Consider the following 12812-nt stretch of genomic DNA (forward strand, 5'->3'; position numbering starts at 1 on the left):
ATCAGGAAGTATGAGCCATTGACAGTGACAGGGTGTGTTTGGAAAAATATCACAGAGCTGCATTAGCAAGCGCTGGAGCCCTGGTGGCACAGTGGTGAAGCAGTGGCTGCTAACCGAAAGGTTGGCTGTTCAAACCTACCATGTGCTCCACAGGAGAAAGATGTTTCAGTCTAACTACTTCCATAAAGATTAAAATCCACTGCCTCTGAGTCGATTCTGACTCATAGCGACCCTATAGGACAGAGTAGAACTGCCGCATAGGGTTTCCAAAGCTGTAAATCTTTACAGAAGCAGATTGCCACATCTTTCTCCCAAGGAGCGGCTGGTGCGTTTGAACCACCGACCTTTTGGTTAGCAGCAGAGCACTTTCACCACTATTCCACAGGGCTCCTTCCATAAAGATTACAGCCTTGGAAACCCTATGGGGCCGTTCTGTTGTTGTTAGGTGTCGTCAGGTTGGTTCCAACTCATAGTGACCCTATGTACAACAGAATGAAACACTGCCCCATCCTGTGCCATACTCACAATCATTGCCATGTTTGAGCCCATTGTTGCAGCCACTGTGTCAATCCATCTCGTTGAGTGTCTCCCTCATTTTTGCTGACCCTCAACTTTACCAAGGTGATGTTCTTCTCCAAGTCTTGGTCCCTCCTGATAACGTCCAAAGTACATGAGACAAAGTCTCTCCATCCTCACTTCCAAGAAGCATCCTGGCTCTACTTCTTCCAAGGCAGTCCATAGTATATTCAAGATTCTTTGCCAACGCTGTAATTTAAAGGCCTCAGTTCTTCAGTTTTCCTTACTCATTGTCCAGCTTTCGCAAGCACAAGAGGCGATTGAAAACACCATGACTTGGGTCCTCAAAGTGACACCTTTGCTTTTAAACACTTTAAAGAGGTCTTTTGCAGCAGATTTGCCCAATGCAATATGCCATCCTATTGGTTTGCTATGAGTTGGAACTGACTTGATGGCAATGGGCACAAGGGCCAAAGTGGGCCAACCCTATACAAAGTCAAATATTCTGGCTTTTCCCTCCCCACACATATGGGAAATTAAAAATGAAAAAGAAACATTGTTAAAAAGGAAGGATGGGGCAAGATGAGAAGATGAGACAAGATCTGGAGTTCTGTGTTCATTCTTTCCCCTTACTCATACAAGCTCTGTAAGCTTCAGCTTCCACATCATCTGTGAAATGGGATAATACCTACCTCCTTGGTTTGTTTTGATGATCAAACAACAGAGTGCATGTGAAAAAGCTTGGTAACCTATAAAGCCCTATACGAGTATTACTAATAAGACCACTGTCACATTCAAAATGTTTTCAACCACATCAATCTAGAAAGTATAATTTTGGTTATAATTGCATGACATTGCTTCCTGCTTTTCAATAGCACTACGTTGTCATTAACAATTCCTGCATGTCAGCTGTCTTTGAGTTGAGAGTTGCTGGAGAGAGTTGGAAGAGAAGATGTAGGCCATATTTCTCCTCTTCTTCCTCTACACCGTAAACATTTTTAACTAGGTTAAGTGGGGTTAAGAAGAACAAGAGGGGAACATGGGGACAGAAAGGAATGGCAGAGATTTACTCTGGACCCTAAAATATGGTTGTATGGGTTGGTAACAAATTAGATCATGCCCTGCTTATGGCCTTTTAATAATTCTCTTTTACCTATAGGACAAAGCTCACACTTCTTGATCTAATCCCTACTTACCTCTCCACTTCTCTTTGGTCCTCCCCTCTCACGCAGCCTATATTTGAACCACAACAAATTGCTATCCACGGCAGAATTTGTTCTGCTCTCCCAGGTCTCTTACCATGCTGTCCCTTTGCCTAACCTATCTCTTTGCCTGACATAAACCTCTTTGACTTCAAATTTGAGCTCAGAGTCTACCGCCAATGCAAAGTCTACTTTAGCTGCCCCAAGAAGTCAGACATCAGTGAGTCCGTAACACCTTGGGCACTTTTCTAGTATGGAGGAGTGTAAGCAACACCTCAATACCATGTAGCAGATAAGAGAGTTGGGTTTCTGATCACACTCTGGCTTTTATGCCTAGATCTGCCTTTTGCTTCTTTGGGTGAGGTATAAGAGAAGGTATTGGAGTGGATTGGAAACAGCACAAATTCTGGAGCCAGATGGCCTGACTGTGGGACCTGGGACAAGTTACCTAAACCCTTGATCCATCAGTATGCACATATGTAAAACAGGGATGATGATATTAATACTCATTTCATAGGATAGTTATGAGGATAAAATGTAAAAAAAACCCACTGAGAACAGGGCCCGAAACATGCTTGTTAGCTCTTGTTATTAATCTCACAGTTTCTTCTTTTGTGAGAGAGGAATAATGCCCCTCCTCCCCCAAAGAGAGGACATGAGGATCATATGAAATAAACTGGAGTGCCTGTCATATAGGAAAAAAAAAAAAAAAAAAACCCAAACCAAACCAGTTGCCATCAAGTTGATTCCCACTCATGTGCTCCCTAGGATTTTCAATGGCTGTTATCTTTTGGAAGTAGATTGCTAGCCCTTTCTTCCAAAGTGTCTCGGGGTGAATTAAGGATCACCAACTTTTTGGTTAGTAGCTGAGCGCATAACCATTTGTACCACCCAGAAGGCCTATGATAAATCAGTTCCCTGCCCTTTTACCTCTCGCCCTTTGTATTAGAATTATTTATAGTTATTTCCACCACTAAAAACTCATAGCTCCCCAGGGAAAAGACATAGGTTCATCTGTCTTTGCATCCTCAGAATCTGACTCACCGTAGACGCACAAGTAAAAATATAGTAATGGAAAAACTCAAAATAGTCTAAAATACCTCTCAGCAATAGCCTAAAAGACCACAAAATAGGAATGTCAATCCTTAAAAATCTATATCTATATAGTCTCTGTGAAGTTCGTGGTTTATTAATATTTTCTATATTTGATTTTGTGTGAGTGTTTCTTGGTGTCTTTGTTTTTTTCTCCCCAGTCTTCTCTGTTTTCTGTACTCATTTAGGACGGGGTTTCTCAACTACTGACATTTTGGGTGACATAATTCTTTGTTGTGGGGACTGTCTGTGCATTGTAGGAAATTTAGCAACATCCCTGGCCTCTACCTACTAGATGCCAGTAGCAACTCCCATGTCCAGTTTTGACAACCTAACATGTCTGTAGACAGTGGCAGGTAGGGGACAGAGTCCCCCCACCCCTGCCATAGAGTTTCAGTGGTATAGGGAATCCGCTTAAATACTTTCACATAAATTGTGGTAGGACTGTTTTTTTTTTCCCCTTTACCTCCAAGGCAAAAATGTGGTCCATATACCTCAGACTGAATAGGTTCTTCTGGGGAAGAAGGAAGAAGAATTTTTCCTTCCCTGATTGCAGTTTGTTTGTTTGGTTTTTGGTTTTTGACTGCAGTATTCCTTCGCATTTTCACTCTCAGAAATGGTGAATATGAGCAGAGATGGATCCAAAACCAAACCAAACCCAGTGCCGTTGAGTCAATTCCAACTCATAGCGACCTGGATCCTGTTGCTATAAATCATTTTATTGGGACAAGTGGAAAATTTGAATAGGGTCTGAGGGTTAGAAGGCAGTCATATATCAATGTTAATTACCTGATTTTAATAGTTGCATTGCAATTATGTGGGAGAATATCCTTGTTTGTAGAAAATAACACGGAAAAGTATTTGGGGGTGATGGGGCATCTGGTCTACAATTTACTCTCAAATGGTTGAGGACAAAAAGCTTTTTTTTCCACTTTGTGAATGTTTCGAAATAAATACCAGGAGGTGAGAATCACTGGGGACACTTTGGAGGCTGTCACACTTCCCAATAAGTCTTTGGCACATCTGATCCTCTCTTGGCAGTTGGTTCTCAGTGAATCTGAACTAACACATCAGCTTGGTAGACAGAAATAGAGAATGTGTGTGTGTGTCTGTGTCTGTGTGTGTATATATATATGTATTTGTTGTTGTTAGGTGCTGTCTAGTCAGTTCTGACACACAGTGACCCTGTGTACAACAGAATGAAATACTGCACTATCCTGTGCCATCCTCACATTCATTGCTATATTTGAGCCCATTGTTGTAGCCACTGTGTCAATCCATCTCACTGAAGATTTTCCTCTTTTTCACTGACCCTCTACCAAGTGCAATGTTGTTCTCCAGGGACTGGTCTCTCCTGATATGTCCAAAGTACATGAGTTGAAGTCTCACCATTGCCACTTATAAGAAACATTCTGGCTGTACTTATTCGAAGACAGATTTGTTCATTCTTCTAGAAGTCCCTGGTATGTTCAATACTCTTCACCAACACTGTAATTAAAAGGCATCAATTCTTCATTGGTCTCCTTTACTCATTGTCCAGCTTTCCTATGCGTAGAAGACGTTGAAAATGTTACTGGTTTGGGTCAGGCACACCTTAGTCCTCAAAGTAACATCTTTGCTTTTTTAACACTTTAAAGATGTCTTTTGCAGCTGATTTGCCCAGTGGAATATGTTGTTTGATTCCTCGTCTGCTGCTTCCATGGGAGTTGGTTGTGGATCCAAGTAAAATAAAATTCTTGACAACTTCAGTATTTTCTCTGTTTATCGTGATGTTGCTTATTGGCCCAGTTGTTAGGATTTTTGTTCTCTTTATGTCTAGATGCAATCCATGCTGAAGGCTGTAGTCTTTGATTTTCATCAGTAAGTGCTTCAAGTCCTCTTTACTTTCAGCAAGCAAGGTTGTGTCAACTGCATAATGCAGGTTGTTAATGAGTCTTCCTCCAATTCTGATCCCATGTTCTTTATTATATGGTCCAGCTTCTTGAATTATTTGATCAGCATACAGACTAAGTACAGTTAACACACCTGACACACACCTTTCCTGATTTTAAACCTCATAGTATCCCCTTGTTCTGTTTGAACAACTGATCTATGTACATGTTTCTCATAAGTGCAATTAAGTGTTCTGGAATTCCCATTCTTCTCAATGTTATCCATGATTTGTTATGATCCACACAGTAGAATGCCTTTGGGTAGTCAATAAAACACAGGTAAATATCCTTCTGATATTCTCTGCTTTCAGCCAAGATCCATCTGGCATCAACAATGATATCCCTAATTCCACATCCTCTTCAGAATCTGGCTTGAATTTCTGGCAGTTCTCTGTCAATGTGCTGCAGCCACTGTTTTTTGAAATCTCTTCACCAAAATTTTACTTGCTTGTGATATTAATGATATTATTCAATAATTTCCATATTCTGTTGGGTCACCTTTCTTTGGAATGGACACAAATATGGATATTTTCCAGTCGGTCAGCCAGGTAGCTGTCTTCCAAATTTCTTGGCATAGACGAGTGAGTGCTTACAGCACTGCATTCATTTGTTGAAATACCTCAGTTGGTATTCTGTGAATTCCTGGAGCCTTGTTTTTCGCCAATGCCTTTAGTGCAGCTTGGATTTCTTTCTTCAATACCACCGGTTCTTGATCATATGCTACCTCCTGAAATGGTTGAATGTGAACCAATTCTTTTGATACAGTTACATCATGTATTCTATTTTCCTTTGATGCTTCCTGCATCATTCAATATTTTGCCCATAGAGTCCTTCAAAATTGCAACTCAAGGCTTGAATTTTTGCTTCAGTTTTTTCAGCTTGAGAAATGCCGAGGTTTTCTATCTCCAGGTCTTTGCACATTTCATTATGATCCTTTATGTTGTCTTCTTGAGACACTCTTTGAAATCTTCTGTTCAGCTCTTTGACTTCATCATTTCTTCCACTTGCTTTAGCTACTCTGTATTTCAAGAGCAAGTTTCAGAGTCTATTCTGACATCCATTTTGGACTTTCATTTCCTTCCTGTCTCTTTAACGACCTTTTGCTTTCTTTCATGTATGACATCCTTGATATCATCCTACGACTCGCCTGGTCTTCGATCATTAGTGTTCAACGTGTCAAATCTATTCTTGAGATGGTCTCCAAATTCAGGCTGGATATACTCAAGTTCATACTTTGGCCTTGTGGACTTGTTTTAACTTTCTTCAGCTTCAGCTTGAACTTGCATATGAGCAGTTGATGGTCTGTTTAGAAGTCAGCCCCTGGCCTTGTTCTGACCATCTTCTCTTCCCACAGATGTAGTTGATTTGACTCCTGTGTATTCCATCTGGTGAGGTTCACATGTATAAGTCACTGTTTATGTTGGTGAAAAAAGATATTTGCAATGAGGACGTTGTTGGTCTTGCAAAATTCTGTCATGTAATCTCCAGAATTGTTTCTGTCACCAAGGCCATATTTTCCAACTACTGATCCTTCTTTGTTTTCAACTTTCGCATTCCAATGTCCAGTAATTATCAATGCATCCCGATTGCATGTTCGATCAATTTCAGACTGCAGAAGTTGGTAAAAATCTTCAATTTCTTCATCTTTGGTCTTAGTGGTTGGTTCATAAATTTGAATACTAGCTGTATTAACTGGTCTTCCTTGTAGGCGTATGGATATTATCCTATCACTGACATAGTTTTACTTCAGGATAGATCTTAAAATGTTCTTTTTGATGATGAATGCAAAGCTATTCCTCTTCAAGTTGTCATTCCTGGCATAGCAGATCATATGATTGTCTTATTTAAAATGGCCAATACCAGCCTATTTCAGCTCACTAATGCCTAGGATGGATGTTTATGTGTTCCAATACATTTTTGATGACTTTGAATTTTCCTAGACTCATACTTCATACATTCCGTATTCTGATTATTAATGGATGTTTGCAGCTGTTCTCATTTTGAGTCATGCCACAACAGCAAATCAATATCCTGAAGCTTTACTCCAATCACATCATTAAGGTTGACTCTACTCTGAGGAGGCAGCTTTTCCCCAGTCATCTTTTTAGTGCCTTCAAACCTGAGGGGCTCATCTTCTAGCATGGTATCAGACAGTGTTCCACTGCTATTCATAAAGTTTTTACCAGCCAATCTTTTTTGAAAGTAGACCTCCAGTCCTTCTTCCTAGTTTGTCTTAGTCTGGAAGCCCAGCTGAAACCTGTCCACTATGGGTGATCTTGCTGATATTTGAAATATCAGTGTCATAGCTTCTAGCATCACAGCAACACGCAAGCCACTACATATGACAAACTGACAAAAGAGTAGTAGAGCTACATACACAGATACATACATACGTATGTGACTACATATACATATATATGGAAACCCTGGTGGTATAGTGGTTAAGAGCTATGACTGCTAACCAAAAGGTCAGCAGTTCAAATCCAAGGAGCTCCTTGGAAACCCTATGGGGGCAGTTTTACTCTGTTCTATAGGGCTGCTATGAGTCGGAATTGACTCGACGGCAAAGGGTTATGTGTGTATACACATTTATACATGTACATATTCATATTCACAACTATATTTATTTCTATATTTATCCATATATATTGAATATCATGAGTTCATACCAATACATCCAATTCTAATAAAACATCACTGTGTCCGAGAGGCAGGGCCAAGATGGCGGAATAGCCAGATGCCTCTGGAGACCCCTCTTACAACAAAGACTTGAAAAATTAAGTGAAACGATTATATTTATGACAAGCTAGGAGCCCTGAACATCAAAGGCAAAGTCAGAAAATGGACTGAGCGGCACGGGGAGGAGGAGACGGTTCAGAAGTAGAGAGGAATTGCGGGACCTGAATCACTGGGATCCCTCAGGCACCATTTTTGGGAGCAGCTGTGGCAGGCTGGTGACAGCGTTAGGCTGCAGTTTCCGCAGGGAGAAAGAGCCAGCCACACAGCCTACTCACACCTCCGGAACCAGAGAAGAATGGCGCTCTCGGCAAAAGCTAAGTACTTGCATATATTTTAGCATGTCCCCCTGCCCCCAAGCTTGCTTCAGTGGCTGTTGATTTCCCTGGGTCTGAGAAAGGCCAATTTGAGTGCCCTGAGCTATGCTCCCAGAATTGGAGAAAGAATGAATTCACAACAGGGAGAAAAGATAATTGGCCAGCTCAGGACGGAAGTGGCTCCTGTCCAGGTGAAAATGGTCTGTGGACTTTGAATAACTTTCCCCCCTACGTGGACCTGTGTGGGCCTATTTCAGGAGAATATGCCATTGTTGGCAGACTACAACTGTTTAGCCTGGGCGGTGCAGAGGTGGGCGTTTGATATTTGACACCACTTTGCCTATTAAACAGGGTCCTCACCTACCCACATCAGGGGGCTAAGGACTGGTGGCTCCACTCAGGTCTCCTAGCCACCCGCGACAGAGGTCCAGGGATAACTACTGCCTCCCAGTCCTTACAACCAAAAGCATTCGGTACCCATGGTCCATCTGCAGAGCCCACCCACCTGTACGCTCCAGGGAACAGGGACATGCTTTCCTCAGAGACACTTGGGGAAAGGTTCTCAGCCTCCTGCCTTGTTCAGAGCATGACCGCTGCTGCAACCAGATAGGGGTACCTACACCAAACACTCCTGCCCCTCTAAGACTGTAGGACAGAGCCTGTACCACACACTTGATGACCAGCTACCTAGGCACCTAAGCTGAATCCACACAAGAAAAGTGAATGGACTTATAAGCTTATATACCTGATAACAGCTCTAGTCATCTGGCGATAGGACGTCAGAGCTGCAAAGGTGAAAATAATCAAGCTAGCTCACTCAAGCAACCCATCTGGGCATATCAAAACAAAACAAAGCAAGAAACTAGGATACAGTAAGGAAACATAAAATAAACTAATACAATAACTTATAGATGGCTCAAAGACAACAGTAAATATCAAACCACATAAAGAAACAGACCATGATCACTTCAGCAAGCTCTCAAAACAGAGAATCAAAAGGTCTTCTGGACGAAGGTGCCTTCCTGGAATTACCAGAAGCAGGATTCAAAAGATTAATGTACAGAACTCTTCAAGACATCAGGAAGATCAGGCAATATGCAGAACAAGCCAAGGAACACACAGATAAAACAGTTGAAGAAATGAAAAAGGTTATTCAAGAACATAATGAAAAATTTAATAAGCTTCAAGAATCCATAGACAGACAGCAATCAGAAATGCAGAAGATTAACAATAAAATTACAGAATTAGACAACTCCATAGAAAGTCAGAGGAGCAGAATTGAGCAAATGGAAGCCAGAATTGGTGATCTTGAAGATAAAGCACTTGGAACCAGTATATCTGAAGAAAAATCAGATAAAAGAATTTAAAAAAATGAAAAAACCTTAAAAGTCATGTAGGACTCTATCAAGAGAAATAACCTACGAGTGATTGGAGTACCAGAACAGGGAGGGATAACAGAAAATACAGAGAGAATTGTTCAAAATTTGTTGACAGAAAACTTCTCTGATATTGTGAAAGATGAGAAGATATTTATCCAAATGCTCATCAAACTCTGCGTAAGGTAAATCCAAAAAGAAAGTCACCGAGACATATTATAATCAAACTTGCCAAAACCAAAGAGAGAATTTTAAGAGCAGCTAGGGATAAATGAAAAGTCACCTACAAAGGACACTCAATTAGAATAAGCTCAGACTACTTGGCAGAAACCATGCAGGCAAGAAGGCAATGGGATGACTTATATAGAACATTGAAGAAAAAAATTGCCAGCCAAGAATCATATATCTGGCAAAACTGTCTCTCAAATATGAAGGTGAAATTAGGACATGTCCAGATAAATAGAAGTTTAGGGAATTCATAAAAACCAAACCAAAACTACAAGAAATACTAAAGGGAGTTTTGTGGTTAGAAAATCAATAATATCAGGTATCAACCCAAGGCTAGAACACTGGACAGAGCAATCAGATATTAACCTAGACAAGGAAATCACAAAAATAAATCAAGATAAAAAAACGATCAAAACAGGGAAACAGCGATGTCATCACGTAAAAGAAGACAACACTAAAATAATAAAGAGGGACAAAGAAATGTAGTCATAGATCTTTCATATGGAGAGGAAGACAAGGCGATATAAAGAAATAAAAGTTAGGTTTAAACTTAGTAAAATAGGGGTAAATATTAAGGCAACCACAAAGGAGACTAACTATCCTCTCATCAAAATAAAATACAAGAGAAAAATAGAGACTCAACAGAAACAAAATCAACAACAATGAAGAAGAGGAAAAGACAATATATAAAGATAAACTACTCGGCACAAAAAATTAAGTGGGAAAAAGAAACTGTCAACAACACACAAAAAAAGACATCAAAATGACAGCACTAAACTCGTACCTATCCATAATTACGCAGAATGTCAATGGACTAAATACACTGATAGAGAGACACAGAGTGGCAGAATGGATTAAAAAAAACATGATCCATCTATATGCTGCCTACAAGAGACACACCTTAGACTTAGAGACACAAACAAACTAAAACTCAAAGGATGGAAAAAAATATATCAAGCAAACAACAATCAAAAAAAGAGCAATATTAATTTCTGACAAAAGAGACTTTAAAGTTAAATCCACCACAAAGGATAAGGAAAGACACTATGTAATGATAAAAGGGACAATATATTTTTTATACCAGGAGGATATAACCATATTAAATATATATGCACCCAATGACAGTGCTGCAAGATACATAAAACAAACTCTATCACCATTGAAAAGTGAGATAGACAGCTCCACAATTGTTGTAGCAGACTTTAGCACACCACTTTCAGTGAAGGACAGGACATCCAGAAAGAAGCTCAATAAGGACATGGAAGATCTACATGCCACAATCAACCAACTCAACCTTATAGACATATACAGAACACTCCACCCAACAGCATCCGAGTGTCCTTTCTTTTCTAGTACACATGGAACATACTCTAGAATAGACCACATATTAGGTCATAAAACAAGCCTCAACAGAATCCAAAACATTAAAATATTATAAAGCATCTTCTCTGACCATAAGGCCATAAAAGGAGAAATCTAACAGAAAAAGCAGGGAAAAGAAATCAAACCCTTGGAAACTGAACAATACCCTGCTCAAAAAAGACTGGGTTATAGAAGACATTAAGAATGGAATAAAGAAACTCACAGAATTCAATGAGAATGAAAAAACTTCCTATCTGAACATTTGGGACACAGTGAAAGCAGTGCTCAGAGGTCAATTTATATCAATAAATGCACACATACAAAAACAAGAAAGGGCCAAAATCAAATAATTATCCCTACAACTTGAACAAAATACAAAGAGAGCAACAAAAGAAACCCCCAGACACCAGAAGAAAACAAATAATAAAAATTAGAGCAGAACTAAATGAAATAGGAAACAGAAAAACAATTGAAAGAATGAACAAGACCAAAAGCTGGTTCTTTGAAAAAATCAACAAAATTGATAAACCATTGGCCAAACTGACAAAAGAAAAACAGGAGAGGAAGCATATAACCCGAATAAGAAATGAGATGGGAGATATTACAACAGACCCAACTGAAATTAAAAGAATCATATCAGGTTACTATGAAAAATTGTACTCTAACAAATTTGCAAACCTAGAAGAAATGGATGAATTCCTAGAAACACACTACCTACCTAAATTAACACAAACAGAGGTAAAACAACTAAACAGACCCATAACAAAAGATGAGATTGAAAAGGTAATCAAAAAACTCTCAACGAAAAAAAGCCCTAGCTCATATGGCTTCACTGCAGAGTTCTACCAAACTTTCAGCGAAGACTTAACACCACTACTACTAAAGGTATTTCAGAATGTAGAAAAGGATGGAATACTCCCAAACTCATTGTATGAAGCTAGCATATCCCTGATACCAAAACCAGGTAAAGACACCACAAAAAAAGAAAATTACAAACCTATATCCCTTATGAACTTAAATGCAAAAATCCTCAACAAAATTCTAACCAATAGAATTCAACAACGTATCAAAAAAATGATTCACCATGACCAAGTGGGATTCATACCAGGTATGCAGGGTTAGTTCAACATTAGAAAAGCAATTAATGTAATCCATCATATAAATAAAACAAAAGACGAGAACCACAGGATTTTATCAATTGATGCAGAAAAGGCATTTGACAAAGTTCAACACCCATGCATGATAAAAACTCTCAGCAAAATAGGAACAGAAGGAAAATTCCTCAACATAATAAAGGGCATTTATACAAATCCAATAGCGAACATCATCGTAAATGGAGAGAGTCTGAAAGCATTCTCCTTGAGATGGGGAAGCAGACAAGGATGCCCTTTATCACCACTCTTATTCAACATTGTGCTGGAGGTCCTAGCCAGAGCAATTAGGCTAGATAAAGAAATAAAGGACATCCAGATTGGCAAGGAATAAGTAAAAGTATCTCTATTTGCAGATGACATGATCTTATACACAGAAAACCCTAAAGAATCCTCAATAAAACTACTGAAACTAATAGAAGAGTTCAGCAGATTATCAGAATACAAGATAAACATACAAAAATTAGTTGGATTCCTCTACACCAAGAAAAAAAACATTGAAGAGGAAATCACCAAATCAATACCATTTACAGTAGCCCCCAAGAAGATAAAATACTTAGGAATAAATCTTACCAGAGATGTAAAAGACCTATACAAAGAAAACTACAAAACATTTCTGCAAGAAACGAAAAGAGACCTACGTAAGTGGAAAAACATACTTGCTAATGGATAGGAAGACTTAACATTGTAAAAATATCTATTCTACCAAAAGCGATCTATAGACACAATGCAATTCTGATCCAAATTCCAAAAACATTTTTTAATGAGCTGGAGAAACAAATCACCAACTTCATATAGAAGGGAAAGAGGCCTCAGATAAGCAAAGAATTACTGAAAAAGAAGGACAAAGTGGAAGGCCTCACTCTACCTGATTTTAGAACCTATTATACCACCACAGTAG

The sequence above is a fragment of the Loxodonta africana genome, chromosome 4 (assembly GCF_030014295.1).
Source record: "Loxodonta africana isolate mLoxAfr1 chromosome 4, mLoxAfr1.hap2, whole genome shotgun sequence".
NCBI classification, from domain to species: domain Eukaryota; kingdom Metazoa; phylum Chordata; class Mammalia; order Proboscidea; family Elephantidae; genus Loxodonta; species Loxodonta africana.